The sequence below is a fragment of the Sceloporus occidentalis genome, unplaced genomic scaffold, assembly GCF_023333645.1.
Source record: "Sceloporus occidentalis isolate IW3139 unplaced genomic scaffold, rSceOcc1.0.p SCAF_23, whole genome shotgun sequence".
NCBI lineage: Eukaryota > Metazoa > Chordata > Lepidosauria > Squamata > Phrynosomatidae > Sceloporus > Sceloporus occidentalis.
The window spans coordinates 9,859,602-9,874,019 of NW_028317003.1; positions in this window are offsets into that span (position 1 = coordinate 9,859,602).

Here is a 14,418-nt window from a genome sequence, read left to right on the forward strand (position 1 = left end):
TGGTGTTAGGTGTGCCGCTGTACCATATACTGGGTTTAAAACTGTCTGAAAACATGATGGTTTCCAACATAGTGGAGACTGTCAGGAATAAATTATTCTAGAGGGGAAAAAAAACAAACAAACCTAATCTCTCCAATGCTTCTTAACAATGGAATTTCTAACTAAAAATGCTCTCACTTTTCTGTTCTGCGCACAACAGAGACGTCACGTTCAGCTACGATTGGATAATACGTGCAGGTGATTGTGTTATTCGATCATGACATGGAATTTCCATTCCCAAGAGGAGCATGACAAAGTGTATTTCCTTGTAAACAGCGAAAGCACAAAACAGTGTATCCCAGTAAGGGAGGATACCGCACAGAAAGGGCAATAGTACCAAGTAAATAGTAGCAAACACACAAAAAAATCAAACAGCCTCACGACAGTTACAGAAAGATGCGCCACATTATCTGGCCACCCATTATTGTTTGTAACCCATTTCATAAAAAAAAGTAGCATCAGAATTATTTTTTGGCAGTGCTGAATGACCAAACCCTTCCCAGAAATCATTTAATCATGTTAGAAGTTGCCTAGTTACTTTTCAAGGGAATGCCTTATTATCATGTGACACATAACCAGGCGGTTGCCAGGGAAACTGGAAAAAAACCAAAACTCCTAAAGTTTCTTTATTGTTTTTATAAAATGAAATCTTCAGAGGAAACCTTAACATGACAGAACAGCCAATGTTAATTTGGTTAACATGCTAAAGACTAGAATCCATATTTATTCTAAATAAAACATGTACAAGTACCCATCATTTCTTTAGGTAAATGCGCTGTACTTGTACTGCCACAGCCAATAATCTTCTCAGCAGGCACATATTACAACGCTGCTCCTTTCTTCAGTGTCTATTTGTTTCGAATGAATCACTAAGAAGAATATTGTGTAAAAAAAGGTGTGCTTAACCATGTCGTAAATACAAATGCAACAGCAATGGAAAAAAATTATTCTAGTTAATTACTAGGAATCCAGATTTGTCATCACCTGCAAATCATATTAAAAAGTTACTTTGAATCACCAAAGCTCCTGGACGCTTAGCAATCAAAAAAACTATTTAACGACTGAAAAACTGAAACATCGGATTCTCTTTGCTAAATCCTCCCCTGATGCCTTCAGAGGAAAAGAAGTCAACTGAATGTGTGTATTTCGACACAACGTATATGCTTCAGTTATTAGAGGAACCAAACGGATCTTAAGATAAAGAGGAATACATTGAAAAGAGGTTTCTCTGGTATTACCGTATCAGCGCTATAAATTATGTAATTAGAGAATTCTAGCCACAATAATGTCATTTCACATTATAAGATACAATGCACTATATTGAAATAACTGAAACACAATAGCATAGCAGGCTGGGAATATATATGTATGCTCCTGTTCTGGGGCCAGTTTGCTGAGGAAAAGATTAGTGCGCAGCAAACTGGCCCCAGAACAGGAGCATACACAGAATGGCACTGTACCATGCAACACATCCCGCTGCAAACTTGTCCAACATATATGTGACAGCAACACAGCCAGTCACAACAAAACATACAGCATCAAAGATTCTTACTCATGTACATCGGCAAACGTGGTGTACATGATACAATGCTCTGCATGTGACAAGGGGTGCTACATTGGAGAAACGGGGCTTAAGCTGCACCTTAGAATGAACCTGCACCGAAGCTCCATCAAAAACCATGAGGAAGAAAAATATCTGCACCCCGGTAGGACATCATTTCACACAGAACAATCACTCCATCCAAAACCTAAAAATTAAAGTATTTAAAATTACAGAAACTCTCAGGAAAGAAAAACATTTGAGATGAAAATGGTAACACATTTTAACACCATAAAAGAGAGACTTAATGTGGATTCTGGTTTCCTTACACACTACCAGAACTTCATATGAACTTCATCTAGTCATCCAATGTCTAATTCCTGTTATTATCTTATAACTTATATTATTAACTTATATATCTTATATATCTTATATTATTGATGTTTTACTGTGGTTATTGGTTCCCTAAATTTATTTGTTCTGTCCCTGGGTTATCTCTCTACCTCTCTGCATTTCTCACCTCCAGACCTATTATTTACGACACCCCACTCAACCCCCCCCTTCTCTTATACCATCATTTGTTTTAAGTTGTAACCTCTATCATGTTGATTAGTATTGCTTTGGACCTGATGAAGAGAGGATAACTCTCAAAAGCTTGTCTTTTAAATATTATGTTAGTCCAATAAAAAAGGTACTCTGCAATACTCTATTTTTTGACATTGTGTCTACTGGACTAATACGGCTTCACCCTTTTACACACACATATACATACATATATATATACATACATACAATATATATTTCAGTATTCATGTGGCACGATGGTGGAAAAAAATCAGAACAATACCAAAGCACCTAATATTTCCTTGTCTTGTAGATACCGTATGCATGGAGGTAGCTGTATTTTTAGAAAAAGAAAAAAAAGTGAAAGAAAAATATACCATATATACCATCAATTAAAACACTGGGCACATTTGCATTCACAATTTCTTATATCTTCATTCCTCACTATGCCTCTAAATCACATAAATGGAACGAACAAATAGATTACCTGTAGAATATTCTCTAGCGTCATGATGGAAAATGTCTAGAATAAAGCTGGTCTGCGAATGTATCTATACATTTTTTTTTAAATTCCTCTAGATAAAAATATTGCATGTGCTCATTTACTGTCACTTTGGCCTTTAAAAAGCACCTGGGTATATGAACCTTGTTATACATATATATATATATATATATATATACACACACACACACACACACTCATACTAACACATTAAAGGCCTGTACTGTATGGTCAATGGGGAAATTCATTAACATCTTCACTTAAGAGACACTAATGGTTGCTGTCACCATGGTAACCATGCCCTAAGGACCTTTATCAAGTCTTGACTTAAAAGTGTTTATTGCCGCCTCTCTTTTCTGGTTGTGTTGCAGAGAAGCACAGAACGAATCCCGGGTCCCCTCAGTTACTCAACCCTAAAAGGCCCCACAGTGTGCTCTGGTAGGGAGGCGCAGGGTAGATTAGGAAGGGCCCTTAACACCTATCCGTGCACCCAGACCAGGCAAACTTATTCCTGAACGTGGACTCTCCGTGCACGTTTCCCGGGTTAGCCCTTCTTGTGCGGTAATACACCGTGATATCCGTTTCACTTGCTGGGTTGGCGCCATGTAAATAAAAACATACACGCATACAAATCTGGAGCCTGCCTCTGTCCGCGGCCTCCTCCCTCTTCAGAGCTCAGATTGCCGAGGAAACCCCCAGTATCCGCAGCACGTTATTACTAGTTACAATGGGAATCACTCACATCAGCCGAGCACTAACGACCATATCATGTGAGCGGTGCCCGCCCGGAAGCCTCTCCTTTTCTCTTTCCCTCTATCGCGTCTCGGTTCTCTGCCAGGTTCCTGGGCTGCCCGATCGCTCCGGTCTGGCCCGATCACATGACCGAAGTGACGACATCATGATTACGGGAAGTGGTTGGACCAAACCAGCTCAATAACCTTTAGGCGTTTTCTGGTGTGAATGGTGTAGTGTGAGGAGTTTGTTGGCGTAAAGTACGCAGATTTAGTTAACAAAAGCTTTGCAGGAGGAGAGAACAGGATAGAAGTGGTTAAAAGGGGTATGTTATGAAAGAAAACCCAGATGACCTATTATATTGTGTGTAGATGCCGGGTGGATTATTGGTAACAAAAACATTTATATATTCTGGTTACCGGCACGAATAGTCCATGGGCAGCAGTGGAGAAAAGAACGCTTTTAAAACTTTGCATCGGAATCAATTACTGCAACCGTCAATGTATTCTTTAGTTAGAATAATCAGGGCTGGACTGAGATAATGAGGTGGCCGTGGCTCTTTAAGGCCAGCAGCTGCCAACTGACGTAACCACAGCCGACAGCTGGATATGACAGCCCGCATGTTACATTGTTAGACTCACGTAGTGTGGGTTCTGCCATATCCAGCCAGTGGCTGCACACACGGCAGATCGGTGACAAAAGCAGTTATTCGTGGCCACCAACTCCAAGCCGGGAATTGACGGTATGATGCCACTATAGTCCTATTGGGTTCCAATGCATTGAAATTTTTTTTAAAGTAAAACATTCACACAGTGTAAGGGGTGATGGTTGTGTTATAATAACTTGTGTAAATGGACAATTTTGACAAAAACATTTTTCTGTTTTGGCCCATTAGTTTTCAGACAACAAATTTAGTTTCCGGCCTTTTCATTCCGGGTGTTCATTCAAAAATGAACTTTGTTGACGCTCAACCTCTCTTATGCTTTCACTCACTCACTCTCTCATTCACTCTAACATGCTCTTTAAATGTCTCCCTACCTTCTCCACTGAGAGCTTCTGTGTCCCTGTCTTTTTTTCCGCAGCTCTGCCTCTTCTCTTGCCTCTTGTTCTTTCTTCGTCTGCTTCTCCCCGTCATACAGATCCAATAACCAGTCCACCTGAAGGAATTCAGCAACAGGGGAAGCCTCAGCACGCACCCTGTCCCAAGAAGCCAGAGTATTGCAGATAGATCTGCAGAGAAATAGAAGAAATTCTACCCCTCTTTTTTTAAGTGAATCCAACTGTATTATCCTGGCTTCTCAGAGTACTGTACTTCCACAAAAGCCTGCAGCCACGGGGACAGCCTCTCCCCCGTTCCTCCAACAATCATTAAGTTGGGATCCCTTCAATCTTTAAGGCGTTTTCTATATACACATAATTGTAAGGAAGGGGTTAACAGGCATTTCCTGGAGCTTTTTATATATATTTTTTTAATATTCATGTACACAGTTTAATTTTCAGGCACGGTCTACCAAGCTGCCCCATTTTTGGGTATTGTGAGGATCATGGGCCAGTGTTGGGATCCTTGAAATCAGAAGCTCCCACATGGCCACCGTGAAGTGGATTGAAGCTATGGTGCACAAGGGGACCAGAAGGGTCACCTGCCTCTAACCAAGCTCTCAGCCATATCCTGATTCCTCCGCAACAAAAGCATCCTAATTTGGACGCCTGAAACATTATACAGAATAGTGACACTTTTAGGACTGTAAAAATGCTGTAATACACTTATTCCTGACCAAATTCTTCCCTAGAAGGGACTTTGGTGGAGAGAAGAGGAGGATAGGCATTCAGGTAAGAAAGTGGGTCTGTCCATTTATAAGAGGGACACTTTGGAGATGTGATTCCAGTGAAACTTAATTGAGCTCTAGTGTGTTCTATACAGTTTTTGGAAAAGTAGCTAAGTGTTAGCCGCACAGCCCAACTGACAAGAAAAACATATAGTTTCTTAAACTGGAGAAGTACACACCATGCAAACAAACCTATCCCTATGTTTGTACAAAACACGGACAAATCTAAATCAAGTATATACAAGGTCAGATTTCTCGTTAAAGGGGAAGTCCCGTGGAAAAATACATATTTTCTTTGAGCATTAGTTTGTCATTTTGTCATATACATAAATATAGCTTAACAATCAAGAAATGTGGGTTTTCTTTTCGGTTTGTTCTGCAGACCTTTAGTTCACCATTGCAGGCAGTCCTGATATGCTAGATGACTTTGGCTTCTCAAACGCTACGCTGAGATGATTCTCCATGGCAGTGCTATTGAAGTCCTCTTACCTTTCCTCCATATATTTTTGGAGTCTCTTTGGTTATTTAAGACTGCATAATATCATACAAGGCAGTATGATACGGATTCAAGGTATTTGTCTAGTAGATTGGGCTAACAAACCTAAAACTAAGATAAAAGGGAAACTCCGGCCATCATATCTACTTTATTACATATGATAGCAGCATGGCCTCTTCCACTTTAAGTAGTGTCCCTTTTGCAGTAACCCCCCCATAGCCATTCCAGGCAGCCACCCTCTTCCTCTGTAGTTCGATTCTTGAAACTGAAACCAATAGGAGTACTTTCAGCAAATGCACACAGGGGGTCGGAACAAACATCTGATACTGTCCTTTTACAGAGATTAGACTGGGGACCTTGCTTTTTGTTTGCTTGCATGTTATTTCTGTACATTGATAACTTCTGAATCTTAAAGGACACTCCAGTGTAGCCCCACAAACAAAGAATGCTTATGAAAGGCGTTTGAAAAGTTTCCAGACTTTTATATATATATTTTATATTAAAAAAGTGCAGAAACTAGTTGAATATCCCTTGTACTGGTACTGTACATTAATATGCAGCATTATATCCAGAGCTTGTCTTTGGGAAATAGACGTATGAGTGCTGCCAGCATTGCTGCAGAGGTTGAAGGGGTGGGGGGTCAGCCTGTCAGTCCCCAGATCATACACTGCACACTGCATCAGATTGGTTTGCATGGATGTCGACCCAGAAGGAACCCTCTTCTAAAGATGATGCACAAGAAAGCCCACAAACATTTTGCTGAAGACAAGGACATGGATTACTGGAACCATGTCCTGTGGTCCGATGAGACCAAGATAAACTTATTTGGTTCAGATGGTGTCAAACGTGTGTGGCGGCAACCAGGTGAGGAGTACAAAGACAAGTGTGTCTTGTAAAGCATGGTGGTTCATTGAGGGAACCATGAATGCCAACATGTACTATGACATCCTGAAGCAGAGCATGGGCTGCAGGACAGTATTCCAACATGATAACGACCCCAAACACACCTCCAAGACGACCACTGCCTTGCTAAAGAAGCTGAGGGTAAAGGTGATGGCCTGGCCAAGTATGCCTCCAGACCTAAACCCTATTGTGCATCTGTGGGGCAGCCATAAAAGGAAGGTGGGGGAGCGCAAGGTCCCTAACATCCACCAGCTCCATGATGTGAAGCTCTGGTGAACTCCATGCCCAAGAGGGTTAAGGCAGTGGAAAATAATGGTGGCTACACAAAATATTGCCACTTTGGGCCCAATTTGGACATTTCCACTTAGGGGTGTACTCACAGTTGTTGCCAAGGTTTAGACATTAATGGCTGTGTGTTGAGTTATTTGGAGGGGACAGCAAATTTACACTGTTCTACAGGCTGTACACTCACTACTTTTCATTGTAGCAGAGTGTCATTTCTTGAGCGTTGTCCCATGAAAAGATATAAGAAAATATTTACAAAAATGTGAGGGGTGTACTCACTTTTGTGAGATACTGTATATACAGTATACAATCACAGCCGGGAAGAACTGAAAGGAGTCAGCTCCAGACTGTGTGACCCTGACACTCGGGGTCAAACCCTTAAAGTTCACAGTTATGCTCGTCATCCCCAGTCTGGCCTTGGATTGTGTGGGTATAATGTAAGTGATGGGTTAAGGAGGGCAGATTCTTTCCTAAAACCATACAAATCAAACCTCCTAACAGTTCAAATGGCCAAGGAGGGACACCTTAGTTTTATGGGGTGTGGTAGAAGGTGTAGTTTGTGAGTTCTCAAGAGTGTGGTGTCTAAAGATTTAATTCAGCAAATAAATTCACTGCCTTTTGTGATCCATCAATTTAAACTGTGCAGGAATTACTTAGTAGATTTTTTTTTACCTAATAAAGTGGCTTCTGAAGTCCACAAAACAATACCAATAACCCCAGCAACTAAATAAAAGCCATTTTCAGCCATTGTGTTTTTACACAGAGATGGAGATCTTTGTGAAGATAGACTGAAGATCGCAGCTTTTATATATACAAAGTCAAAACATTGCTAATCGGGTTCCATATAAACCACTCATTTACGTAAGGTGGGAAAGCGGCTGCGTGCTTACGTCCAGCGCGCCCACGGAATTCCTGGGCAACAAGAGAGTGTTTGTGACCGCCGTTGCTAGGGGCTGATACTGGGAGGAGACGCGAAGCTGACAAGTTGTGCACCTCCTGTCGGTAACTTGTTCATCCCGTACAGATGGTAGAATGATGGACCGAGTCCCTGTCTACCAGGGGAGGTTCACAGACCGATCCCCTGGTGTTCGCTCAGTGAGTACCCGATGCACTGTTCTGTAAATGCGATCTTATTGTATTAATGGTGCTTGTGACTGATATTAGCAAATTCACAGCTTCCCTTCGATGTTACTCTGCAGAAAAAAAGTCGGATGGTAGTTATATGGTCACAGCCACAATCTATATTTTATCATTCAGATTGTGTAGATCTCGGCATACATTTCCCAGTTCTTTGTTGGGGTGATTAACGAACAGGAGAGAAAGTACAGAGTTGATCTTAATTATCAGTGAAGTCTTATTTAATTATTTTTGGGTTACTCCGTACCGTTTGATCAATAGTTTCCTACACCCTCGACACATTCTCTGAATTAATATAAAGTAGTAATTAACATGTTTTGCATTGTAGGCTGGAAAGCTTCTTCCTATCGGAGATAGAGCTCCAACCTGCTTGACTGAGAGATATGTAAGTAATAAGTTAATCATTCATATTTCAGTGCAATTATTTTAAGCAAAATCAGTTTTTCTCTTTGATTGGTCAGTTGACATATACCATTAAACAGCTTGTGAGTTTTTTCGTTTGCTCATGATATAAAATATGTAATATATAAATATTTTATATATATATATATATATATATATATATATAAATAATATGTTTAGTTTTTATTACTTTATATATATTGTCTCTTTTTCCCCTTCTACAGCCCTCTGCCCCGCCAGTGGTGCAGAAATTTCTTAATTTTAGACGTCCAGATCCTGGTGTTCGGACCATATTTTATGGCAAAGCATATGATCCCTATTTTGAGAAAGACATGACACATGGTGTCAAGAACCACTGTTTATTAAGTGTAAGTGCATATGCATTTTTTTATTACATAAACTATACATATATATCCTTACCTGTTGTTTCTCTCAAATTGTTATATTCTACTTGTTATGTTCTGTCTACCCATTGTACAGCGCTAGGGAATATGATAGTGCCATATAATATATATATATATTTATATACTCGGCCAGGCCATTATATGTTTTGCTTCCATTATAGAATTTATGCTTACCTTAGCAGATAAATTATGTTGTATGCAAGTCATTATTTTAACCCATAGCGATACAAATTGAAATTATTTATTATTATCTTATTAATTATATTTTGTTTCTCACTTGTTTTTATTATTCTCCATTTAGGCTGGCTCATTAATAAATTCACAACCCATAACATTATTCCAGCAAAAGCTTCTTGAAAAAAGAGAGTCCATATACTCCAACCACAAGCAAGCTCCCCTTGGAAAATCACATGATCAGTCAAAAGCTGTACCTGCTTATATTGACATCAATGAACTTACATTTGGACGAAAATACAAGAGAGGTTAATATTTATCTGATATTAAATATATTACATTTTTAGCTGAGCCCTTTTGGAATCTGACTCCAGAATGTATACCTTTTTGTGTTCATAATGGCATATTGGTAGTGATGTTCTATTTGCTTCAGTATTAAATGTTTCTCAGTGTATGTTGAAAGCTATCTGACATAGGCCATCAGTTCTAATGGAGTATCTGCCCATAAGTGAGGGTATATCATGTTAGCTGGCACCCCACTGCCCCATGGGCCTACTGGGAAGATCAGCGCTCTCCCTTTTAATGGATCCATTTACACTATGGAGAACTGTGCCAGCTACATTTCCTTAATGCTGTGCACTGGTAAATGGCACCATACACCGGCGAAGGAGTTGGAGGTAAGTTATAGGGCCTCCAAAATGTTTTGCTGCTGAGATTTCCTGACCATCTTGCTTTTTCGGTCCTTAAAGTGGAAGGTGACCAATCTTGTTCCTCAGGTGAAAAAAATAAAATGGACATTAGTTCATCTGTGTTTTGGGTATGAAGTAAGGGAATAACATTATTTTTGTGGTGGTTGTCAATACAGGCATGACAGTTGGAGGACTTATTAATCCACGTAAAACCTTTGATGAACTTGATGAAGAGTCAAAGAAAGGACACGAGTTGTATGTGGTTACACATAATGATTATAATGTTGGTGAGTACAATTATATATAAGAATATATCAGTTGGTGATTGTATTTTTTCGTATTGCGTTTTTCACTGAGTTTTCAAACGTGTCAACCAGCTTGATACATTTTGTTTGTTATGCCTGTCTTACATACTATTTTTTCTTAAAGGTGAGATAAAAGATAGACAATATGATTTGACAAAATTTAAAAAGGACAGACGATTTGGAATTGAAACTCCACACTTCTCTGATGGCAGGACCACTAGACGGACCATCCAGTGGCTTCAGGAAAAAAAGTAATTTTGACAAAATATAATTGAGAGGACATCTTGGTTGTATACATTTAGTGTTAACTAAATTGTTAATCCATCATTAGGTCTCTGTTTCTGTCCTTTGTTAGTCTCTACGTATAAAATGCTTGTTGTTTTTTCTTTTCCAGTAAAGAAGGTGCAGTCATTATATCTAAAAGACTACATGACTTTAAGGAGCGTACACAGCCTCAGATTGGAAAAGTCCTTGACCCGTAAGTAATGTTCAGTCGAAACATTTGAGCTGATAGATACAATGGAGTTTATCCACAAGATGAGACATTTGCAGATTCCCATGATGGTGGTTTCACAAAGTATCTTCAAGGACCAGCCTCTTCCAGAGGAGCTTTGTTGATCCTCATTAAACCGATAAGATTTCTTGCAAGTCACTCATCAAGTAAACTATGTATTACCCAGGCTTATAATAAAGTTTCTGGCTTGAGAAAATTGTCAGCATTTACATTCTATTGTGTATAGGGGAATCCAATGAGTTGAATCCAAAACTTTCTTGCAAACTAACCTACAAATTCTTTACTCAGAAATCTCTAATTTAACAATATGTGTCTATGGGTATTCAGATATAAAAACAGTCAAATAATTAGCACGATCTTATTTTGACTAGCCTGTTTCTGTTATTGACATATTAAAAAGAAAATGTTGCACTGCAATCTCTTGTAATTATGTAACCCTTAACTGAAGTGTCTCTTTATTACAGAAACGCAGATACAAGGAATCTGCCAGCAGACCACACATTTGGATTGCCTGTCCGTGCTGCACAAAACGGTATACATACTGGTTTACAGTTATTTAGTATGAACTCCTTATTTTTTAGGATAGCAAGTTAGTTAATATAACCACAGATTGACAATATGTAAAAATTTATGTTAAATGAGAATTTATAAAAAGTATAAAATATATATAAAAATACAATTATGGAGATCAAGTTAATGTTTTTGCACTGCTCATCCAATTAGTCTTCTAATGGAACATGGTCTACAAGAAAAATCTTTTCAAACCCCGTTCTAAAGAAGAGGATTACAAAAATAGTTCTTCAAACCGTTTGAATTCATATTTTTTACATTTTGTCACACATGTAATAATCTCAGATAAATTGTTAATATAAAATATGATTCATTCATTCTACCCTTTTTGAATCACCTTTTACCAGTTCTTTAGAATAGCTTTATACACATCATGTGCTTTGTTGACGAATTTCCCTCTAATATGAAATCATGACCTCTAGTTCCTTTTTTAACATGTTTTATTGAGGGCTTACATGGTGATTACAAAAATTCACATAATATTAAATAAAGATATATGTTGCTTTACGATACCATCCAATATTCAGTTTGAGCCCTCCACCTGCTATCTTTGACTCCATAGCTGTTCGAGTGCTCTGTGTCTTCCACCATATCAACAGCAGGTAAGAGAACAAATAATTAAGAACAGAACCTCAGTTTTTAAATTTTTCTATTTGTGCCTTCATGTTCTGCAGAGCTGCAGAGGCCTAGATGGGCTGCAAAAACCACATCAGAATTCTGATCGCTTAAAACTTCTCCACTGGGCGTGCATTACTAGATTTGTTATTATGCCATCTGAAGCCAAGTGTCTCGATATCCCAACACCGTGACATGATTTGTTAATAAACATTATAAAATAAAACAATTAAAGAAATGTCTCAGTGCCTATTTCTTTACATAGCAGTCACAGTAAAATAGATTGTTAGAAATCTTTGTTAAAGAGTCAATCTCCCCATTTTGTTATCCAAAGTCTCTGGTATGCTAGATGTGGGATTGTAGTCTAGGCATTGATGAGGTGGGGGGGGGGCTTTACTTGTTTCCATTCGTGAGTACAGAAGGGGGCTGCTTTATCAACAATGTGGGACAGTAACAGGAAGTATATACTATATCTACAAAGGTATTGGGACACCTGAGCATTACACCAACAGGGACTTTTATGACATTGCATTCCAAATACATTGACATTAATATTTAGTTGCCCCTCCCCCTTTGTAACTATAATAGCTTCCACTCTCCTTTGGAAGGCCTTTTGGTATTTATTCATTTACACCCAGGCCCGGACTGGCCATCGGGCACACCGGGCATTTTCTGATGAAGCTGAGGCTCCAGGCCCCTACCTTAAAATAGGCCCAGTCAGGACCGAACTGACTGGGCCTATGCGGCCTCTACGGCCGTCTATAACACAGAACAAAAGGGGCACCTGCCCCTTAATCCTGCAGCAACTGCAGCCGGGACCGCCACTCTAGGGGGCCCGGGCAACCCCCCACGATCAATTCCGCGGGGGCCCGCTACTTACTGGGCAGACTCGCGCGAGCCGCGGGTGTAGGAATCCAACAGAGTCACGTTACGTACGTGGCGTACGTCACATGACCCTGCTGCGCTTCTGCTTCCCCTGTACAGGTTGGTCTGCGAGCGGCACATACTTTTACATCTTCAGTTGTTCAGGTAAGGGGAGGCTGTATGAAGGAGTATTTGAGATTGAGTGAGTGAATTAATGAGTATCTGTGAAGGAGTGAGTGAATGAATGTCTGTGAATGAGTATATGTAAATGAGTATCTGAATGAGGGAATGATTATCTGTGAATTAGTGAATAAATATTTGTGAATTAATATGTGTGTGTGTGATAGCATGGATGTGTAAGGGGGGGGGTAAAGATGCCACAGGCGGGCTGTTTTGGTGGAAAAGATGCCACAGGCGGGCTGTTTTGGGGGCAAAGATGGCAAGTCCTATTCTTCCAATCTGGGTCCTAGGCAGATGGGGCAATACGCAAGGGTGCGGGGGCATTAATTCACAAGTGGGTGCTGGCTGGGGCATCACATAAATCAATACTAAAGTGGGGCTGGCTGGGGGCATAAATACACAATGGGGTGCTCTCTTGAGTGCATAAATACACGTGGGGCTGGCAGCATCAATACACAAGAGGGCCAGCTGCGACCATCACATAAATCAATACCAATGGGAAAGCGTCTGTGGAAACCCTCCGGATGCGGGTGTCGGTGTGACAGAGCCTGTCCTGGGGTGTGTGTTTGGGTGTTGGTGTGCCAGAGCCTGCCCTGATGTGTGTACGAACACAGAAAAGAACCCCAGCACTCCAATCAGCTTACAATCCTTAGGTTACTCTATTCAGAGAAAGCAAAACAAAAAAAGCAACGTTTCGGCCAAACAGGGCCTTTGTCAAGCTCAAAAGGCCCTGTTTGGCCGAAACGTTGCTTTTTTGTTTTGCATTCTCTGAATAAAGTAACCTAAGAACTGGAAGCTAATTGGAGTGCTGGGATTCTTTTCTGTGTTCGTATACTTCAAGAGGGTTTATGCTGTCCCTTTTTTCCTGATAGCACCCAGCTTCCTGGGAGTTCAGTGCTGGACCATTTTTTCTTTTTTAACTGTCCTGGTGTGTGTGTGTCTGCTGTTGGTGTGGCAGAGCCTGTCCTGGTGTGTGTTTGGGTGTCGGTGTGGCAGAGCCTGTCCTGGGGTGTGTGTCTGGGTGTCGGTGTGGAAAAGCCTGTCCTGGTGTGTGTGTTTGGTTATCTGTTTCCTTAGTTTAAAGTAGGAACTATTTCATTTTTACTTATCCAGAGATAAAACGCCCTCCTGAATTTGTAGTGACTTCAGGGGACAAAACATTCAAGGCCCTGAAATCATTTAGTGGAAAAGATAAGGTATTGTGTTATTTACTCTATAATATTTATTTTTGGTCCCAGTCCGGGCCTGTTTACACCAGTGGTGTGTGTTTGCTTTTCTTATGCAGTAGAGCATTTGTGAGGTCAGGCACTAATGTTGGACCAGAAGGCCTGGTTCGCAATCTCTGTTCAAGTTCATCAGAAAAACAGAAAAGCGTGATTAGTTACTCCACAGAATACGTTTCTACTGCTCCAGAGAAAGTGCTTTACACCACTTGATCTGACGTTTGGTATTATACTTGGTGATGTGAAGCTTGCATGCAGCTGTTTGGCTGTGGAAACCCATTCCATGAAGCTCCTATATTAATGCCAGTGGAAGTTAGGAACTCTTCAGCTAGGGAATCAGCAGAGTGTACGCAGCATGCACCTCAGCACTCGGTGACACCACTTGGTGACATTACATGGTCTTCTGCTTTGTGGCTGTGTTTAATTAATACCACTTACAGTTGACGTGGAATAT